We start from the raw sequence: 23,896 nt of genomic DNA on the forward strand, positions 1-23,896 counted from the left end.
ATAGTCAATTTAGATTGCTTCTAAGTGGGCTCAAACACCTAAGACCTAATGGATTTCATGTTGCTTTTCTTGCATCTCGCCTCTCTCTCTCTCTCTCTCTCTCTCTCTCTCTCTCTCTCTCTATATATATATATATATATATATATATATATATATATATATCACCATATATAAAATCCTCTCCAAATCAGAAAAGAACAATCTACAAATAGTGCTCCTTTTTCTAAATTTTGAAGATTATACAATGATTAGTAGTAAAACAACTATAGTGTCATCCAATTCTATGAAATTGAACCCAAAATAATAAGAATAGTGTATTTTTAAAAAAAAAACTAACCTTAATAAAGTTAACTGATATGTTTACAAATTACATGTAGATAGTAAATTTACCACTTTCAGTGTTCTCTAATTCAAAACTTGGAGTAAGTTATTTAGAGCGCATGTTGTAATTAGTGCTACTTTTCAGCACATTGAGAGAAATGTAGGCACATTTTATGCTTGCCTCTATCATGCACAACTTCAACTTCGAGTTAAATAAATAGGGCAATGCAACATATCTAATGGTCATGGAGAAATTTCCAAGACTAACTAGGTATTCGATGAACCTCATAAGACATTCTCAGCCCATGTCATTAATATCCTTCTTTCAGTCATTTTGTCAAACAGCTCACTTTTCTTCAAATGGAAAGGCACTCTGTCAAAGAATTTTTCCAACCATTCTGTGAAACAGTTGGCGTGCCTTGTCGAAGGCTACACATTTTTGCATATCTAAAAAGAAAATAGTGGACGAACAACGAGAGATTTATATCACGATTGAATTTATATACAAGAAAAAGTTAATAACACCCTAATCAATAGAATGGAATGCAAGAGAAGAGAAAATAATCAAAGCTTATCTAGTACAAAAGCTTTGCTCAAATTAATTTGAGAACCAAACCCGGGTTGATGTAGACCACTCAAAAATCCTATTCGGTTTCAGGCCCATATTCCTATACAATTTGCTACACAAACTTGTACAATCACCTTTCTTCAGTTCCCTGTAGAACAATATGATTGTATTATAGGAAGTTATACCTTGCAACAATGGAGTCCCTACACTGTTGGTCATCAAGGTACCCATATTGATTTTAGCAAATTGATAAGGAGTAAGAAACTCCTCTTTGCGCTTTTGCAATTGATTCATACGGACTTGAATCTTTTCCAATTCTTGTTCTAGTGTCAACTTTAACCAATTGGGATTAATCATAGATAGAGATTTACTTCTATCTGAAAGATTGTGATCATGTCGAAACATATTACAATAAAATGAAATTTCTGATTCACTACTGGAAGAGGAATCAGGAGAAAAGAATTGTTCAGGTTCATCTTTATGAGCTTCAGGTTCAGATATTCTGAGATGTCGAACTTGTAAGAGCTCATCTTCACTGTCCGAACTGGAACAATCTTCAAGACAGATATCTTCAGAATCTGTTGCATCAGATACAATTGTGATAGCTTCATTGTGCAGATTGGTGGACTTCAAAGCGCGAACACGCTTTCCTTTCTTTCGTCTATCTGGACATTTGTTTGCATAGTGATTACCTTTGCAGATATAACATACTGGTTGAAAATCTTTCTTTCTTACTTTATCCTTTTTGCGCAAAATAAATTTCTTACGCTTATTTTTCTTGAAAAAGGATTTATGCTTGGCTGGTTCATTTTGGCGAGACTGAAAAGTCTTATGCTTTTTCTTAGATGTATGACAACCATAAGATGTAGAAGCACAATGGCAAAGACCAGTTTTGAGGTAAGGTAATACTTCCTTTTTCTTCTTTCGATTCTGTTTTTCAGTGCATAGATGGCTATTTATTTCTTTGATAAATTGACACAGCTGAGGAAAGGTTACATCATTGATAGACATATCAGGTGTGTTCATTATACTCATCAAAATCTTTTCTCTATAGTAGGATTGTAATTGCAGAGGAAAACCATCTAGAAATGTATTGCACATCTAGACATTATTATTGGTTTGTCCTGACTGATAAAAATTTGTATACTGATCACTGCAATATTGATCTAACTAACTCATATCACAAATCTTACTTTCTTTGAATTTTTTCAATGCAGCACGTTGTTCATTATCATGTTGCCCAACAAACATTCTATATAAGCACTGCTGACAGTAGTAACACCTGCATTGATTAAATCATCTTTATAGTCTACTGGAAGACTATCCCATGCAGCACGAGCAATGCCTGTTAATGCATTCAGACCTTTTCTAATAGCCTGATCTTGTGTCATATTAGCTGCATATATTGCATTATCCATCCATATGCGAAGTGCATCCAGAGTAGCTTTATTCTTCATAGGATCATAAGTGTCAAGATTGATAAATGGAGGAACATTTTCATTAAAAGCATATAACTGATGAGACACCATATTGACACTTTTCCAAGTACCTGTTGTAGGATCAAATTCTTGAGGCTTTGGCTTAGGTACATGTAATACAAGAGCTTTTCATGTGTTCAAAACAAATCAACTAGTGGTGGATCATCGCAAAGATAAAGCATAAGAATGAAGATTAATAGTGAAAATGGAGATGCGGAGTATCGAACCCCGTACCTCTCGCATGCAAAGCGAGCGCTCTACCATGTGAGCTACATCCCCGATGTGTTTTCCCAAATCAAGCCTTTTCATGTGTCATTGGACAGCATGGGGTTTAATGTTCACGTTCACAATGGCCTGTGTAGCTCGTTCTTGTAAACTGAAAGCCAACGGTGGTTTGTTTGCCTGCTATGCTCGGTTTGAATCTATTTTTTATCTCTATCTTTTCCTTCCGCTTGGAAGGCCATGCGGGAGTTGTCCGAAACATTTTTCGCCTCTCCCGAGACGATGGAAGGAGGAACACGCGTGGCTGGAGTTGTTCCCACATGCATCGCGCATTAATAGCATCCCCACGACATATACAATGTTGTAGAAAAATGCTAGTGTCTCTTCGGAGACTTCCGATAAAATTGGAACGATACAGAGAAGAATAGCATGGCCCCTGCGCAAGGATGACACGCATAAATCGAGAAATGGTCCAAATTTTTTTTAATGTTTTCCAGTATGATTTTTTGGTGTCTTTTTTCAATAAAATATAGACTTTAATACTATTATTTTTCAATAAAATATATATTTAAATAGGGAAACAAACTCGTCCATGTACACCACGTTAATCATCATTTTTGTCCTCAATTACTTTTTTGCCTCTCCCGAGGCGATGGAAGGAGGAACACGCGCGGCTGGAGTTGTTCCCACATTCACCGTTGTACGACGTTATTAGTGTCTCTTCGGAGACATCCGATAAAATTGGAACGATACAGAGAAGATTAGCTTGGCCCCTGTGACACGCATAAATCGAGAAATTGTCCAAATTTTTTAATGTTTTTTCAGTATGATTATTTTTTAATTTTTAATTTTCAATAAAATATACACTTTAATTTCACATTATCTCATTTTTTCATATATTTTAGATTTTATCAATTGTATGATCTTGTAAAAAAAATTTCAACTTTCTATTATTTTTCAATAGAATATAGACTTTAATATTATTATTTTTCAATAAAATATAAATTTAAATAGAGAAACAAGTATGCTCATGTACACCACATTAATCATTACTTTTGTCCTCAATTACTTTTTAGAAGCCTACAATTAGTGATCCATTAGCCTTTCAACAATTCATGAAAGTAAATCACTAATCTCTATATAATGGCATATGGAGTAGAAGTGCTAGCTATTGCCCATAATCTTCTCTATAAGAGGGTAGTTTCTCTTTATTATGTCATAATGATGGGCTCCTGTTAGATTCCTATTCTCTAATATTTATTGGTGGCATTATACTCGAGCTGTTAGAGAAAGTAAGACCAGTGTCTATTAATGTGATAAAATTTCCACAATCCATCATAGTTTTGTGAATCAGTTTCTGATTAGATTGTGTGACAATTTTTACCATCATATTTATTGATGGTAAAAATTGTCACACAATCTAATCCAGAAACTGCTTCACAAAAGACCAGTGTCGTTAAGTCAAGTTTAAGATCAATGTATATACTCTTCAAATGGCCCACCAAATGATGATTTATCAACTCTCTAACCAAGCGTCAAGTTCTTGTAGCTTGACTTTTATCTAATCTCATACAAGTTTAGATTTTGGATTATAGTTGATGTTTCTAGTATTCTACACCTAAATAAAAATATGTGAGGTCAAGCTATCAACTCAAAAAAAGGAACGCGCACAAGCCTTCCTCAAACGAATGAGTTAAAGAATGAATCCTAAATAAAGTTCTAAGAGGACTACTTTTTTAATAACCTAATAGAAGTGATGGGGAAACTAATCATATTGCACAATGGAGACATCAAATCTACTTACTTTAGGGTTTCTAGATAGGTAAACCATATACTTCTCATAATTGCCACTTTTGAGCTAAGAAGAGTAACACAACTTGAGAAATGAAAGGCTATGGCTTCAACAACAACTTGAAACTTGATTGTAGATATGTTCCACATATAAGCTAGAGAAAAGGCACATGATGGAATTGAAATATTATTCTATTCTATTGGTATTTGTTTCATGTCACTTTATCTCTTTATTTCATAGAAACTTCACCAAGGCATGGACATCAAGGGTAAGTGCACCAAGATGTTGGTAAAAATGTGGCCACATCTCAAAAAACCAAAAAAACTTTTCATAATGTGATCATGTTTTTTGAAATTTGAACCAAAAAATAATTATAATAAACATTATAGTTTTACAAAATGCAATCACATCTTGACTATCATTAAAAAAAAAAGTTAAAACCTACGACTTGTATCTTTTCTCCACTCCAAAAGAACATATCAATGAGCCAAGAGGAAGGGAAAACATCAAAATGCGAGGAAATTATCTTTGTAATTGGATTTTGTTACCTTTTTGTATCCATTTGCAATCATGCCACGTCATCGAACAAGTAAGAATTTATGTTTCTAATTATTTTTGTTTCAATTTCAATCAAGTAAGTTTTGTTGAATCTATTTATGTTTTATTAAATTAATTTGATGTTAGATTCTTGAAACAATCCTCGACCACGAAAGAGACATCAAAGACCACTTCCAGTACAAGAAAATCTTGATAATGTTTAACATGAGCAATAGGAGAACTCTTAAAATGCTACCTCACAACAACAAAAAAAACCCTCAACTAAACCCAAATCCAAACCCTCCACGTCCTCTTATCGATTGCATAATGTCACACAAAATGACCTTATCAATCACCTTCAACAAAACCTCTCCAACTTCATCCTCAACCTAGTTGTCATGGACGTGGACCTCCAGGGAGGAAGATTCACTTGGTCTAACTAAAGATTTGGTGATGAATATATCCAAGTTCATCTTAATAGAGCCCTCATCTCTCTCGGGTGGCTATAGACACACTCCTATAGACTTTCTCTTCTCCCTAGAATAGGCTTAGACCATTCTCCTATTTCTCTCTATCTCTCCATTTGTTGTCAAAAGGATGTTCCCTTTCCGTTTTGAGAAAATGTGGATTTCCCACCTGACTCTGGAATCTAAGATCTCTTCATGGTGGAATATTGAGGTCGAAGGCACTGCTATGTACAGAGTTGTCCAGAAATTGAAAAATGTGAAGAGAAACATTAAGATCTGGAATAAGTCAAACTTTGGCCACATTTTTCAGGATAAAGATGAGAAGACCAAACAGCTCTGTATCATCCAAGAAGAAATTCAACATTCCAAATATAATGACCAGAATAGGATGGAAGAGAGGGCCATCCTCTCTAATCTCCACAACATTATATCAAAGGAAGAATATTTTTGGAAACAAAGATCTAGAGTCAACTGGTTGAGAGTGGATGACTAGAACTCAAGATTCTTCCACTTGACCACTCTTAAACATAGGGAAAACAACAAAATCTCTAACATTAAGAAGGGCCAAGCATAATTATTCAAGGACGATGAGATTGCGGATGAAGCTATTCAGTTCTTCTCTTCCCTCCTCTCCAAGGACCCTTCTCTCTCGGTGCCTAATCAAGCAGACATTTTGTTTTCTATTCCTTCCTTGTTGCAAACGCATCACAATTCGATGTTGAAAGTTATTCCCTCCCCAGGGGAAATCTTCCAAGCTCTCAAATCTCTTCCGGGGGACAAAGCTCCTAGCTCGGATGGTTTCTTGACCTTTATTTTCTAGGTCTATTGGGAGGTGGTCAATAGGGATGTGATTAAGGCTATTCAAAAATTCTTTGGAGCTAAAAATCTTTTGAAAGAACTCAACGCCATGTTCCTGGTTCTCATTCCCAAGATTTCAGGAGCTAACTCAATGGACAAGTTCAGGCCTATTAGCCTTTGCAATTCTTTCTACAAAATAATATCTAAGATCCTTACTTCTAGGCTCCTCAGCATTCTTCACTTGATCATTTCTCCTCAGCAAACTAGCTTTGTCCCTGGAAGGCAAATTCTTGACTCCATTGTCATGGTCCATGAGGTCATCCACTCTCTTAAGGCTGGTAGGAAGGAAGGTTTTCTGCTCAAATTGGATATGTCTAAAGCCTATGGTAGGGTGGACTAGAATTTCCTTATGGTTGTCCTTTAGGCTTTCGGGTTTGATGCTCAGGTTTATAAGCTCATCTCTCAACTTGTTACTTCTCCTTCTTTATATATTTTGGTTAATGGCTCCCCCTCTCTTTTCTTATTCCCTTCGAGAGGATTGAGGCAGGGTGATCCCTTATCCCCTATCCTCTTTATCATCTTGGTTGAATGCTTGGGAAGACTTATCCAGAGGAAAAGTCAAGATAGGAGTTTACAAGGGCTCAAGCCCTGTTTGGGTCCCCATTCCTTCATTCATTAGCAATTTGTGGATGACACTATCTTGGGAGGAGAAGCCTCTGCTAGAGAGGCTAGAGTTTTTAAGGATCTCCTTAACACCTATACCAGGGGCTCAGGCCAGGCCATCAATTGGGAGAAGAGCTTGATTTACTTTATCAATACCCCTTTGGAGAGACAGAGGAAAATTGCTCACATCTTGAGAAGTGGCATTAGGTCCTTGCCAGCCAGCTATCTTGGCCTGCCTCTGGGTACTAGAACCCTAGATTCATTCTAGAATAGCATCATTGATAGATTCAATAGGAAGCTTGTTGGCTAGAAAGGGACCACCCTAAGTCAGGTTGGCAAGTGTACTCTGGTTAAATCCATATTCTAGAACCTCCCTACCTATGCCTTAGGCCTCTTTGGTATCTTGGCCAAACATGCGAACAAAAAGGAGAAGATTCAGAGGGACTTCCTCTGGTCTAGGTCTAAAGTTCACAAGAGATACCACCTTGTTTCTTGGGACCTAGTTTGCCTTCCCAAATGCCATGGGGGACTAGGTATCAGAAAAATTAGACATCTCAATAATGCCCTTTTCACTAAACAGCTATGGTGCATTTTTCAAAGCACAGGTGTTTGGAGGGATATCTTATTTGAGAAATATCTAAGAAGACAATCCCTCATTTTCATGATTTATGAGACTAAGATTCCCTAGGGGTCCTACATCTGGAATGGGATCTTGAAGGCCAAACCCCTAGCCAAATCCAAGGCCAAATGGAAAGTAGGAAAAGGTGACAAAATTTTATTTTGGTGGGACAACTAGACATGTCAATGACCACTAATCAACCACCCCAACTACGAAAGATGGGCAGAGCAATGTATAGAAAGGTTTGGCACGAAAGTTAGTGAGTATAGATCAAAGAATGGCTGGCACAACCTATCTGTGATATCCCTGGACCTTAACCCCCTGATGATTTTATTGAATGCCACTTTCATTAACAATGATAGGGACTCCATCATTTGGGGAGACACCTCAAACAGACTTTATTCTATTGCTTCTGGTTATTTCCCTTTATGGGATAGGATGGAGAAACCTATTTGGGCCAAAGCCTAGATTTCTAATCTCACACCTAAAATCAACATTTTCTTTTGGCTCTTCCTGCAAGATAAAATTTTCACCTTGGATAATTTAGCCAAGAGAGGCCAAATTATCCCCAGCAAATGTTGCCTCTACAAGCATGAACTAGAAATGATCAATCATTTATTCATCCACTGCCCCAACTCTTCCAAGGTGTGGACCTTCCTGAGTAAGGATCTTGGATTAAGTTGGTGTCCCTTGACCAGTATCTTGAATTTCTTTTGGCAGTGGAGAAGCCATCACTCTGGTTTGAACTCTCAATTAATGAGCTCCTAGACTCTCCCACACTTTTGTTGGGGAATCTGGAAAGAATGCAACAACATAATATTTAGAGAAAGAGAGTCTCCAGAGTTCATAATCACTAAGAAAATTGAAAGTCTCATTCTAGAGAACTTTGCAATAACTAAAGGAGGAAATATCAAGGAAGGTGGAATTAGAAAAGCTAGTAGAAAGACAAGGCCATGAGAAGACAGGAAGCAAGATGGTCTTTTCCCCCTGAGGAATGGCATAAAGCCAACTTTAATGGGGTGGCAAAGGGGAACCTTGGTCTGATCGAAAGTGGAGGCATAATTAATAATAGTTCGGGTAGAGGAATTGTGGCCATTTCATTCCCTCTTGGTCACCACAGAAACCACTTTGCTGAAGCCAATGCAGCCAGACATATTGTTAAGTTGACCTTGGCCTCTAGGATCGAGGACCTATGGCTTGAGGGTGACTCACTAAACATCATCAATTGCATCAAAGGTCGATTTGCACCTTCCTAGATGATTGCCAATATCATAGAGGACATCAAATCCAACTTGGGCAAGTTCAAAAAGACTCACATCAGCCATGTTTATTGGGAAGCCAACTCGGTTGCTGATTGGTTTGCCAATGATGCCATCGCCAAAAACTCGGTGATGACATGGAGGAATAGAGACAAAATTTCGGTTATGACAATTGAGTTGATCGAGCAGGATAGAATCCAGGGTACAAATATAATCTCATTTTAATAATGAAAGGATTTTCGAAATCGTACATCGAAGGGTGAGTTATTACAAATCATGTGGAGCCCTTTTCAAGTCATAATTATGCATATGGAAGGCACGCTTCAAGGGCTGGCAAGAACATAACCACTAAATATCATAAAAATGTTTTCATTTTAAATGCCACAAGGAAAATTGAGCACTGTAAAATAGCTAGTGGTATAGGGTTTACAAAGCCAAAGGAAGCCATGGTCGGAGAGAGGATCAGAAGAGAGCTCTGGGGGGAGTCAAAGAGCTGGAAGGAGAAGAAGAAGGTGTGGCAAAACTCGAAAAAGGCAACATCACCAGGTTCATTGAGAAGCTTCACGGCTTCAAAGCTGGGGTTACCAAGATCATGGTGGAAACATGGAGCAATGGGAGAGTCAAAATTGATGGTGTCACCCATCAAATTTATGAGGGCTTGATCGTGGAGGTGACGGACATTCCCCAGGAAGGCATGAATTTCTATAGGGACAAAAAGATGTCATCCAATGCAGTTAGCATTTTTCTCAAGGATGAAATGGAGAAAGATAATCTTGTCAAGATTGACACCTACTATGACATTGAATCCATCAAAATAAATTGGAGGTATGTTCTCGGGATCCTCATTGAGTATATCACTCCCGACCCCAGGTTTGATAGGATAAGAAGGCACCATTTTGTTTTGTTAAACCACTTTAGGCATGGTGTTAAAATTTCTCTTCCCTTTTATCTTTACACTTCCAAGTCCTAGAGTATTGAGAGTTTCAAGAAAAAACCTGTTACCAACCCTGCCCTCCATGAAGGCGTTCTTCTCTTGGTTTACAAGTTTTTGAAAACTCAAACCAAAGGAAAATTGCTTTGTGACCTGAGTTGTGCTTTAGAGGACACTGCTAGTTCCAATTCTAGGGATGTTTAGGTAGTGAAAACTGAGGATGAGGAAAATTCCACCAATTCCATCTCTGCCCACAATCCTCGCATTCTTGATAGAAAGAGCCCTAGATGCCTCCCTACCCCTCTCCCTAAGCTTGAGCCTCAGGAGGCAGATAGTGAGGAAGAAAAGGAGACTGATACAAACTTTGAGGATGAGGATAAGGAGCTAGGGAAGGATAATTTGATAGAAGAGGAGAAGGGGAGAGAATGTGATAAGGAGGAGGTGGCTCTTGACACCCTCATGTGACACCCCGGGAAAAGAAAATCCAACTAGGCTCAGACCCAGGTAGACCTAAAAGCCCAGTGTGCTAAGACCCCTAGCCCTGTCCCGCCCACATCACCACCTAAGGAGATGATTGAAATTATGGTGGAAAAAAGTGGGAAGGTGATTAGGAAGAATAGGAGGAGGGTTTGGAGGAATTTTAACTTGGATACTACAAATTTGGGTATTTTTAGAGACCCAATGAACATCCAGGGGTTGGAAGACCTTAATAGCAGAACCCACTATGATGAGCTAATTAACCTTGCTCTGTTGGTCATTTCTGACAATGCGCAAGAAATCAGCTTCAACCTCTTGAACAATGTGAAGAATAGCTTGATTGATAAATTCCATTCCATCAAATGGTTGTTTTAGGAAATTTAGGCTCTAAAGGATAAGAAAAACCAAGACAGCAGCTAGAACATCCATAAGGACTAAGTGATCACAAGAAGGAAGAGAGATCAGGAAGGCAGTCAGAATATCTACAGTGTCTAGGACACCAGAGATGAACAGGAGGACTAACTCTCCTTGGTTGAACAAAAAGTCTAAAGATTTGATTCCATGCACCAGATCATGACTAAACAAATCATGGACACTCTGCACACCCTAAATGAGAACATTGTCAATCTAGGGGATTCTCTAATGAGAGCCAGCCTTGATGGGGACACGATGCAAAAGACTAGGCTAGACTTTAGCCAAGAAGAGGCTGCTCGGAAAGACTCCAGGGACCAGGTGGACTAGGTGGAAACCCAAAACAAGAACCAGGAAGGAATGGACAATCAGAAGGATAACGAAGCTATAGAAACTCTATAGGATCTAGATAAGGACAACCATTAGTCTATTTCTGTCTTATTTTTTCTCATAGTTTTTTTGGGTGTTGGCTTTTGACTCCTAGCCTTGGGCCTTTTTTTGGCTTTGGCTTATCATAGCAGTTTCATGTTAGCTGGACTTTTTAAATTTCTATCTTTATGCTGTAAAACTTTTGGGTTTCAAGATCCCTATAAAACTTGTTTTACTTAATCAAAAACAAAACAATGCACAAATTTCCATATTGGTTAATATGTTGAGGTCCTCTAGTGTTGTGTACTATTTGTCCCTTGCCACAACCATAGAAGAAATGGCCAATAGTGTGAATGAGGTATCTAGGGAGGTTATAATATGGGGTTCATAGAGGGATAGATATTGTGCATTATATACATTGATGGGTTGCTACATGATTAGGTGGAAAAAGGGGATACTTAAAGGTGACATATGTGCTCTTTTCATTGATCCTATTACTAGTAACTCCCTAAAAGAAACTAAGAATCAATTTCATAGAAATTGGTGTTTTCATAATAGGATGAGGGAAACATTTTGGGATAAGTGATATATGGTCTTTGACAAACCACCATGTAATAATCAGTACACACATTTATATTTTCTAAGAAAGTTGTAGATTGTGAGTTTATCCTAAGCAAGAATTTGATTACTTTAATGACATTCAATAGCTCTAGGGTACAGGGAGAGACATTGTGTAGGATAGAGTTGGGGTCCAAAGGGTGGTACAACTATAACATAAGAGACATCTAGCTAAAAACCCATGGTTCATGTTGTTGTCTTAGTATTAGTGAACGTGTTTATAAATTTACATCTACTTCATGTAGCTACATCATTTACTAATGTCATTATTGAGCATGGAACACTATTTGTCAAAGAAGATGGTGGATCAGTACCACCACCACCTCCATCATCATTAAATGTTCCATTTGGCTCAACCTAGCCTATTGATCATATGTAACCCAATTGTTATGGTACATGTGCTAGAGTAGAAATTGATGCGAATGAGGATGGTTTGATGTCTCATTCATTTAAACAGTATGGGAGTAGATTCCATGCATTCACTACTAGGGATGTGGCCATCACATATAACCTATTAAGGATGATATTTTCTAGAAAAAAGACATGAGCATGTTTATTTGTGTTTTGGCATGTTAAAAATTAATCACCTAAATCTTATAAAAGTAAATAAATTTTTATTTAGAGAAAAAATTAAATTGATATATGAATAATATGTATTGCAAGATGTAACAAGTGGTACAAGAACATAATAGAGTATACATTTGACTAGACATGCACGAGTAAGTCCAACACCCAAGGTAAATTTTTTTAAATATTCATAAAATAGAATAATATATTGGCTTCAAGATATATTTCACTAATATGCATATTTATTTGGTGTTTCATAGGGCTTGTTGGGGGTTTTGGTGTCCAAAGTTGATGGTGTAATACTTTTTGTCATTGACTTTGGCCTATAGATTTTTGTGGTATTAGTACATCTCTTGTTTACAATTTTAATTAAACCCATGTGGTATCATATTCATTTCTCTTATGTTAATTTTTTTTTTCCTAGGGTACCCCACCTAGCTCTAGGACACCGAGACAAAATAATAATTTAATTTAGTATGATTTAAGTTTACTTGTTGAAATGTGTTATGACTAAACATGTACATGTATATACTGATGAATGTACTAGATTTATTTGTTCTCTTCAAAGACAATTGGGTTTTACAAAATTGATGAATGCACCAAATGACATTGATTTTCATAAGCAAGAAGATGTAAAATTTTTAAATCCAATTTCAATTGCATTCTTGATTGTTAGAACTCTCTTAGAAATCCTTCCTATATGACTATGATATATGTTATGATTTTCATATAGGAAATGGTCATAGTTTCCTTGTCAAAGATGATGCCTCCTAAGAGTACAAGAGGCTATATGAGGCTCCAATATGCATTTTTTCTATATATGTTAAACATATGGATTTAGATATGAGTAAATATATTTTTAGATTTTTAGTGTGTATCAATCACTATGGGCTTTTAACTTATCTTAATTGTCTTTCGGATATTACAACTCCCTTCAAAACTTTCCATAAATCCTTTACTATTTCATATTTTGAGGAGTCTTGATTGTTGAAGAGGTCCAACACAGTAGAGGCAAGAGATGCATGTATTCTTATTCGAAACCCTCTTATCAACTCATTTTAGATTGATTTCATGTTTGTTAGAACATTGAGAGACCATATGATTGATAGTCTATGCATCATTGCAATAAAGAATACGCCTATTAGGAAGATAAAATGCTCTCTTACATATATTATCCAGCATGAGAATCATGTTCTAAAGAATAATCTAGAAAAGAAATGTTGACTTTGGGAAGAAGCCCAGAACACCACACTTTATATATTTTTAGATTTTTAGTGTGTATCAATCACTTTGGGTTTTTAACTTATCTTAATTGTCTTTTGCATATTACAACTCCCTTCAAAAAATTCCATAAATCCTTTACTATTTCATATTGTTAGGAGTCTTGATTGTCAAAGAGGAGGTCTGACACAATAGAGACAAAAGTTATGCATGTCTTCTTATTTGAAACCCTCTTATCAACTCATTTTAGATTGATGTCATGTTTGTTAGAACATCAAGAGACCATATGATTGATAGTCTATGCATCATTGCAATAAAGAATATGCCTATTAGGAAGATAAAATGCTCTCTTACATATATTATCTAGCACAAGAATCATGTTCTAAAAACTAATCTAGAAAAAAAAAATGTTGACTTTGGGAAGAAGCCTAGAACACCACACTTTAGCCCAATAAGGGGGAAAATCTTGATCAATAGAAATTATGTCATAAGACAAGGAAAACATGAAGACACCAAAAGGAGTCGTGGCCCAAAAAACCTCATCCCTTTCTCTATGAGATAGTGTAATGCTACACCAGAGCACCCAAAATAAATCATCCCAAATTTTCACTAAGTTTGCTAAACATTTTTTGTTGTTGAAAAGATTAAAACAATGAGAGATAATATAGCAAAAGCAATAACTCACATAGATACAAAAAAAACAATATATATTACATCTCCTAAGGGTTCCATGATGTTGAATCACATATATAAAGTTTTATTAATACTAAATCTGATACATAACACATCCACATCATAAAATAGTCACAAGTACAAATACAATTAAATAATATACAATTACATAGGATGCTACTTGGCATAACCAGAATGCATATTCATCCATTGTACAAGTCATAGGGTATGTAAAGCTCAAAGAATATACATCATGGATAAAATACATCATCTCATAAGATCTCTAATAATCAAATATAGTACAACAGGATATAACCATCCATCAAAAACACAAGGTTAGAATGAAAGGAATAGTTGCACAAGTACATCCAACAACAACATCTAGCTATCAGATCTAAATGATATAAGAAACACTACCACCCAACCTCATGGAACTTAAATTGTCCACTCTCACTGTTCTAAGGAGATAATCTCAAGTCCCATACAGATATCAATCCACAAGTCATAACCAACATCTAGGTCAAGGAAATCCTGATAGCAATCTATCTCAAAGGTACCAAGACACATATAATATCTAAACCCAAAGGCAAAAAAGACATGTAGGAAATCTACTAAGTAGACAAGTGTGATCACATGAGTCAACTCTAAGGTTACCCTAATAGCCTCTCTAGACTTCAGCCCCCTAGTTACTCTATGTGTCATCAATATCCTTTCATACAAATAAGGCATACTAACAAGGCAAGGTTACAATCAAGCATCCTCTCTACTCTTGTCCTAGCCTATACTAGCACTTGAGGCATGTGCAAGGTAAAATATTGACTCTTGTTAATTCATTTTAACCCATTCAATAAAATTTTATCACTCATTAGAACAACTTACAATGGGTTACCCAAGCAACCTCTTTAGGGCTTTGATCTCCATTGCAAGCCACTTCCCAATATACACATAGATTACCTACCCTAAGCTCATGGAAAGTATGACTCATAAAATTACAATTTTCACCTCAGCCATTTACAAGCAACTGAAAAGAACCTAGAGATAAAACACAATATTCACCTCAATCCTATACAAGTGAGTAGAAAGCACCAAAAGTTTACTGATCGAAAACTCATTGGTTACAATTCAATAATCACCTCAGTTCTATGCAAGCGAAAGGAAAGCATCAAAAGATAACTAATCAAAACTCAAACATTAGACCAAGAAAGCCACACCATTCACCTCATTCCTAAATGAGCAATTGGAAAGCATCAAAAGATAACTGATCGAAAACTCAAAGGTTACACTAGGAAAATCACACTAGTCACCTCAATTCTATAAAAGTAAATGGAAAGCACTAACAAACATCTTATCCAGGTATAAGAGATAGTGACCAAATAATAACCATAATATCATCACATAACAAAATCCTCCAAGCCTCTGGTAAACATCCTGACTAGTCAACATACTATGTCAAAGTAAAAACTTACATCAATAAACCATATATCACATCAAGAAATATAACGAGTGTTTTCATATTTTATTTGGTTTTCAAATCACAAAGGTATGATATACAAATAGGGTGTTAGTTTTCCATTTCCAAAGTATCAAAATTAGTAAGGTTTTTGAATTATCAAAAATAATAAAATTCCCCTAGTATTAGAAAATATTTTCATATAAACTGAACCATATAACCAAATCCAGGCTTATTAAAAACCATCAATTCTTCTAGTTAATTTCGATTTTCAATTTACTTTGTGATTATATTTTAAATAATAAAGTAATAAATAAAATCTTCAAATAAATATTTTTTAAATTTCAAAAAATATATATATATATATATATATATATATATATAAGTTTATTAATGATAATAATAACTATTAATTATTAATAAAAAACTTTAATAAATTATTAATAAAATAATTATTAATATTATTAATAAAATATCCCTAATTTTATTTAAAAATAATATTTATAATAATTAATATTTAATATATTAACAACCATTTATATAAAATAATACATATTGATACATTTAAGAAAACTAAAAAAAATTACTTACTCCATCACACAGGTTGTGGGTTGTTGTTGCAGTCGCACACCATTGGTAAAACAAGCAGGGGAAGGTGCGGGGTGGTGACCTGCCTCCCCATCTTTAATATATGTTTTTTGTTGAAAAAAAAAACCCAATACAAAAGCCACAAACCCCCCAATAAACAATTTCATATATATATATATATATATATATATATATATATATATATATATATATATATATATATATATATATATATATATATATATATATATATATATATATATATATATATATATATATATATATATATATATAGCAACCCAAATTATACAGTCGAAAATAATAAAACAAACCCGATTTTCTTTTTCTAAACCCCATCCCAATTTTAATCAATCTAAGTCACCAAATTTCTCAAACAAAGGTTTCCAATTTAATTTTGGTCACAGATGTTTTCGAAATGAAGAACAAAAATTTTCCAAACAAGGGTTTCAAACAGAACCATTTCTAAAACAAGATTCTCAAACAAGCACGAAGAAGATAGAGAGAAATTTGAAGGGAAAATTACTATGATAAATTCAAGCAACATTCTTACCTCAATCTGATGCTAACCAGATGGATGCTTGAAGATTGCTAAAATTCCTCATTTCCTTGAAAAACACTTTTCTCAAAATTTGCTCCTCCAAACCTGTGTGTGGAGAAATGAGCTCTAATTCCTTATTTAAAAGCCTTCTCCCTTTAGGGTTTTGGTTTTGCAATCACAAACCCTTATTTATTTATTTATTTTATTTTATTTTAATTTCACGTGCAAAATTTTTGCATTTTAATTAAAATAAACTCTATTAAATTTATTCTTTCTCTCTTTTATTAAATCACAAGACGTCTCTAATAATATATTTATTAATTTAATTAATAATATTATTTAGAGTTTATTATTAAAATAAAACTTCTAAATAAATTATTATTAAATTAAAATAAATATAATTATGCTAAAATTAGAACTTTAAATAAATCTTTTAAATTTAATTCTTTTATCTAATTAATTAAATATAATTAAATACTATTTTTTCTTCATAAATTTGTGTTAAATTAAATTATTTAATAATCCTTTTTATTTGATTTATTTTTAAATAAAAAACACAACAGACCCACAAATCCAAATAAGAAAACCCATATGAAAGATAGTACTAAATCAAACTAAAGGATCAAAATCACAAATTCACGTCACTTGACAAATTTGGAAGGGTAAACAACTCAGACACTTGTGCTACTTTATAGGACAATTGGCTTAGGATTAGGATTTGGACTAAAAAACTATCTCCCCTTTCTTACCATTAAGATACTACGATAGGGCATACTCATCTTGGCAATTCAAAGAAATCGATGCCTAGTACCTACAATCTACATAAAAGCTGAGCATGTACATATATATATAAATCTAAACTAAAGAAGAAATAGTAGGGAGTGGTGTGTCATGTAGATCTCAACTTGTAGGTGACTACAACTTCCTCCCTCAACCACATGAGAAACATCAAACATAAAGTAAAACATATATATACATCGTACACATGCAAATATGGGGCAAGTAACCATAGAAACTACATATAAATCATCCATCTAATTATCAGCATAAAATAATTGAAATCACTATATGAACATATATGTATAATTATCAAAGGGATAAACATAAACACATGAAATAACTAAGTATCAAGTAGCTTATCACATATATTAGCTAAGTATGAAATAACATCCAATTAAATCTGGTAACCAAGTAGAACTAACCATAAAATATAACCATAAAGTTGGCCTAAAAGAATTTGACAATAAGACATGAAAAGTAAACTAGGGGTAGGCATTACAGATAGGACCCCTAAATTAAGTATGGTCATCAAAGGCTCCAATTGGGGAGAAACTAGTATAATATCCATCCAACCCTCCCCTGCCTATAATAAGAAATAGTAGAAACAAATCTCTCCTCACAGAATCTTTTCCATCTATACATATCTTTTCAATTGAAAAATTTACCAATAGCCAATCAATCGTCATCCCAGAAGTGCACCTTCTATCCATAACCAACTTTTCATTTAGTACTAATAGAAGGCATCACTTTAGGATTAAGAATACAAGTTTAGATAAAATAACCATTTGGAACATCAGGGAAGGAAAGAAAACTTTGGAGAATGGGAACTAAAGAAAGATGTTTAGTATAAAGGATGCATCTTAAAGATTCTCCAAACTTGTTTAGCCAACAACACCGGATTGAAATATTTAATCCTTCTAATGCCTGAAACCCCTTTTGTCAAAGGTTTACAATCTTTATCCCATGCTATTAGTGTTGAAAATAGATTGAAGAAGACTATTAAAGAGGGAGATTGTTGAGAACAGATTGATACAAGTATGATCAATATGATTCAATAATTGTTTTGTCACTGATGTCAAACCTACTATTATCTAGTAAGACAATTGCTTATATGATTTGAGTACTATCACTTATTTGATTGATAAAGAGGATTTGATCAAAAGATGTAACAATAGCACCTAGACAAAAGGTTGAGTTATGATTATGTAAAGGAGTATATGAATTACTTAAGATAGTGATAGCATGATACATTGAAAATCTACTTAAGGTTACAAAGGTTGGTTAGACTAAGAAAGTTTAGAAGAACAAGTTATGTAAAGTTTGTCTACCAAGCTTTACTGAGTGGATAGTAGGTGCCAAGAAAAGTTAGTGTAAGTCGAGCAAAAATTAGCTGGAGCTGAGTAAAAGTCTATTCTAGTGTATGTCGAGGAAAACAGTAGATGCTGAGAAAAGTTTAGTTGCTGCCAAGCACCAGTAGACTTTAGTTTGTGCTGAGTGATTTTATAGAAGATGTTGATTAATGTAGTATTTGTCATGCATTAGAAGCTATATAATGTCGAGTGGTTGTATTATTTAAAAGATCATGAATTTGATTGATCTAAGCTAAAAAAATTGTTTTCTTGGAATGTGTGAACTAGGTGGAAGATAAGGTTGATGAGCTAGTGGCACAAAATTCAAGGTAAATCATTTTTAGGTGAATTCAAAGAGAATTCAAGGAGAATTTTCTAGAAAAGATATGAAATGAGGGGTAGAGTCATTGTACCCTACCTAATCCATCCTAACCCTAAATTGGACAATGGAGAATGAGCGGCAAAATATCATAATTTCCTATTTATAGGAATGGTTGGTTAGAAGCAAAGGTCATCATGTGTAAGAACTTAAGGAAAACAAGGAGTCAAGGGTTTTGTTTCATCAAGTGACCTAAGAGAAGAGTCTGCATTGACATGTTAAGAAAGAAGCCTTAAGGGTATGAACGCTTGAAGGGTGAACAAGCTATCAGAGCTTAAATGTGTGAAGGCCAAGAAGAATGGAGGACTGGAATAGAGATCTAAAAATGGAGTTGTAAGTTGTTTTCAGCTCAAGCCTTACTATTACTCTCTAATAATTTTATATGTCTAGGGTAGATCCTTTGGATTAAAGTTGAACTAATAGTCATTTTTAAATCCTTTAACTAGGTGACATTCTAAGTAATTGGTCTAAACTGCTCTTATAAGGCTTACTCCTAATAGGGTGATTGAAATCCTTTAACAAGGTCACATTTATCAATGTGTATTGTAACCTTTAATAGGCTTGGCCTTTCACAGGGCATCACTTCAGAAGAGTAAAAATAGTAGCATGTTATTGGTGGTTTTTACCAAATTGGCTCTCCACATAAATCATTGTGTCAAGTTTGTTGATGAATCTATTATGTTTCATGTTTACATTTCTACAAGTTGATTTGATGGTAACCTACAAGTTTTAGGTGATTACATAATCTTATGGATGCATGCATGAAGATAAATGTTTTATGGGTTCACTAAGCTATGAAAAGTTTTATTTATACATCCAAACCTTGGATAACTAATTCACCCCTCCAATTATTCTAAAAGTATTCCAACAATTGGTATTAGAGCCACCTACTTAAGAGGACTAGTTTGAAGGTACTAGAAGCACCAAGATTAAGATGACAAAAAGAGAAGTACCCAAGCTTAATAGAGATAACTTTCCTACATGGAAAAGTTTAATGAAGCTACACCTTGGATGACTTGGAGATCATGCACAATCTACCATTACTATTGAGCATGTTGACCCTACTCAACCTCCAACACCTGAGGATATGAAAAAAAAGAAAGAACATAACCAAACAATGCTAGAGATTGCCTCTGCCCTAAGTTATGCCAAATTTGATGATATCAAAGATCTTGATAGTGCAAAGAAAATGGGAGATGCCTTAGCCACCATCTATAGAGGAGACACCAATCTTGTAAGAGCCAAAGTTCAAAGTCTCAGAGGTAAATTTGATGATATGAGAATGGAAAAAGGTGAAAATATTGCTCAATATGTTATAAGGATAAAAGAAGTTGTCAATGCAATAAAATGAGCTAATGGTAAAATAGATGATGATACTATACTAAGAAAAGTTTTAAGAACACTATTGCCTATATATGCTATTAGAGTTTCTGCAATTCAAGAACTAAGATGTATACTGGGGAATAATCTATCACTTGAAGGTTTGATAGGTAGACTTAATGCTTTTGAGCTATTTAACTTTGATAATTACAAACCTAAGAATATTGAATCTACTTTGAAAGCTAAGGTGTCACTGAAGGAACCTGATGAGAAGAAGAAGAAAAAAAAGATAAAGTATGTGTCTAATAACAATGATATAGATGAGGATGTAGAATAGATTGAAACACTACTGGCAAGAAGATTCCACAAAGTTAAAGGCAAGTTCAAAGGAAAATTACCTATTATTTGTTTCAATTGCAATGAGGTTGGTCATATTGCTACTAGATGTATAGAGAAGAAGAACTACAAAGGTGGTGACAAGTACAAAAGTAGGAGAGATGAAGACAACAAGGACTATAAAGAAAAAGGCAAAAAGTCATGCTACATTGTTGAAGAGGAAACAAAAGATGAATCTAATGAATATGATGATGAAGTGGTGTATGTTGCAAAGAAGGATGAATGTGATGAATATGAGGCAACTGCACTTATGACTTGTGTGAACAAGAATGACAAATGGATCATTGATAGTGGATGTTCACATCACATGACTAGAGATAAAAGTAAGTTCATTACCCTGAATTTTTATGATGGAAATATTGTAAGATTTGGTAATGATGCACAATGTTTGATAAAAGGAAAAGGTTCTATCAAACTCACGGATAAGATTTTATGTGAAAATTTTTTCTATGTTGAAGGACTTAACTATAATCTCTCGAGTGTGTCACAATTGAATAATTTGGGATGTAAAGTTGAGTTTGAAAAAAAGGCTACTAAAAATATGACACAAATGAAAAATTAATTGGAAAGGGTGATCAAACTAGGGGTAATCTATTCTATCTTGATATAAAGGGTGCTACTTGTCTAGTTGTAAAATTTGATTATGTGTGGTTGTGGCACAAAAGGTTATGTCATGTCAATTTTGATAACCTGGTCAATATCAGTAACATGAGAAAAGTTAGAGATTTTCCTAAGAGAAGCCTAATAATATAATGTGCAAACAATGTTAGTTAGGTAAAATGAAAAAGTCAGGTTTTAAGAGTAAAACTCATAGCTCTAAAAGTATACTAGAGATTGTTCATACAAACTTGTGTGGACCAACAAAAGTGAAAAGCTACAAAGGAGATAAGTGCATTATGTTGTTTGTTGATGATTATTCTAGAATGATGACAATTATGTTTTCGAAACAAAAATCTAATGCTTCTCCAATGTTTAAGTGGTACTTAGCAAGAGTTGAGAAGGAAATAGGTAAAAGTCTAAAGTGCTTGAGATCTAACAATGGAGAAGAATTCACATCAAATGAGTTTGAGATGCTTTGTAATGATAGAGGAATTAAAAGACAAACATCTACCACTAGAAGGCCTCCACAAAATGGAATTTCTGAAAGAAGGAATAGATCTATAATAGACTGTGCTAGAACACTCATGATGGAGGAAAATGTTGCTTTAAAATGTTGGAGAGAAGCTATAAGTACAGTTTCCTATACCTTGAACCATGTATAAGTCAAGAAAGGTACTCATAAACACCTTTTGAACTATGGTATGGATACTCACCCAATGTAAAATACTTTAAGGTCTTTGGAAGAAAATGTTACATTCTTAAAGACCTTAAGAATGATAAACTAGATGCAAAAAGTGAAGAAGGTATATTCCTAGGATATTCCATAAGAAGTAAAGCTTATAAGTGTTTAAATACTAACACTAACAAAGTTGTGAAAAGTGCAAATGTGAACTTTGATGAATATACAGAAGTACATGAGGCTAAACCTATGAAAGAACCAAAAGAATACAAATCATTTGTATACTCTTATGAAGGTATACCTACTAAAGAAGATGTTGCAAATCAAGCTACAAACTAACATCAAGTTTTAGTGACTGGTAAGTCACACACTATGAATGCTAAGTTGCATTCAAGAATTGAGTTGCACTTAGATGCTGAGCTACAAAATGAAGCTAAAGCACATCCAGATTTAGAAATCAGTGGAGATCTTGAGCAACCTAATAGAGATGTACATAGTGACTTTGAAGCTGAGAGACAAATTGAAGAAACTAGAGTTGAACCAAGATTGTCCAAATATGTCAAAAGACATCACCCTACTACAAAAATTATTGGAGATAAGGATTTTAGACTATTGACAAGAAATATATTGAGAAATGATACATGTTTGCTGAGCATGAAAGAACCTAAATCAGTGAGAGATGCATTAAAAGATGTGGATTGGAGTAAAGAAATGGAAGAAGAGATTGAACAAATTGAGAAAAATAAAATATGGACTCTAGTTCTTAGACCAGAAGACAAAAATGTGATTGGCACCAAGTGGGTATTCAAAAAAAAGCTAGATGAAAATGGTGAATTCACAAGGAACAAGGCAAGATTATTCTGCAAAGGATATGCACAAGAAGAAGGAATTGACCATAGAGAGACAATTTTCCCCTGTTGCTAGATTGGAAGAAGTAAAAACATTATTTGCTTATTCTAGATACAAAGGTTTCAAAGTTTATCAAATGAATGTTAAATCTACATTTTTGAAAGGCATATTACAGGAAGAAGTTTACATAGAATAGTCATAAGGTTTTGTTGATGTTAACAATAAGAATATGGTATGTAGATTACACAAATCTCTATATGGTTTGAAACAAGCACCAAGAGTAGGGTATGAGAGACTTTATTAGTATCTTGTGAAGATTGGATTTGAAAAGACTAATACTAACAACAATCTATACATAAAGACAAAGAAAGGCAAGGTATTTTTTTATCTAAAATTTTTGTTGAGGATATCATATTTGGAGGTCAAGATGCTTTATGTAAGGCTTTTGGAAATGAAATGAAGCAAGAATCTGAAATGTCTATGTTTGGAGAGATCAAATTTTTTGTGAGTTTGCAGGTATATCAGACGAAATATGGTATATACATCACATAGTCAAAATATGTCAAAGAAATATTGAAAACTTTTGGATGAGAGGATTCCAAACCAATAAGTACACCTATGGTGATACGACACAAGCTGTCAAAGAATGATGATTTAGCTGAGGTGAATCAAACATTATATAGGTCCATGGTTGGTAAATTATAATATGTAGTACATAGTAGACTTGACATTGCATTATCTGTAGGGATAGTTGCAAGATTCTCTACTAGTCTCAGGGAGAATCATCTAATGGCTATAAAGAGAATAATGAGATATTTGAATTGAATAGAGGAGTATAGTCTATACTATAAGAAAAATTAAAAAATTGAATTAAGAGCCTACGATGATGTTGATTGGGATAGAAACATTGATTACAAAAAGAGCACCAGTGGAGGAGCATTTTTCTTAGGCAAAAGG

The 23,896-nt window shown here is 34.3% G+C and overlaps 2 non-coding genes and 1 pseudogene across 2 annotated transcripts; 2 read left to right on the forward strand and 1 right to left on the reverse strand.

Annotated features, from left to right (window-relative positions):
- Positions 1–2,573: 2,573 nt before the first annotated feature.
- On the reverse strand, positions 2,574–2,646 carry TRNAA-UGC (transfer RNA alanine (anticodon UGC)). Its single transcript has one exon. It is a non-coding gene; the product is annotated as a tRNA-Ala (tRNA).
- Positions 2,647–2,968: 322 nt separating this feature from the next.
- On the forward strand, positions 2,969–3,071 carry LOC149535911 (U6 spliceosomal RNA). The gene has a single exon (XR_016358279.1). It is a non-coding gene; the product is annotated as a U6 spliceosomal RNA (small nuclear RNA).
- Positions 3,072–3,305: 234 nt separating this feature from the next.
- On the forward strand, positions 3,306–3,400 carry LOC149535912 (U6 spliceosomal RNA; annotated as a pseudogene).
- The last annotated feature ends 20,496 nt before the right edge of the window (positions 3,401–23,896 follow it).

The sequence above is a fragment of the Cupressus sempervirens genome, chromosome 10 (genome assembly GCF_028749045.1).
Source record: "Cupressus sempervirens isolate cs-2001-9-10 chromosome 10, ASM2874904v1, whole genome shotgun sequence".
Classification (NCBI taxonomy): Eukaryota; Viridiplantae; Streptophyta; class Pinopsida; order Cupressales; family Cupressaceae; genus Cupressus; species Cupressus sempervirens.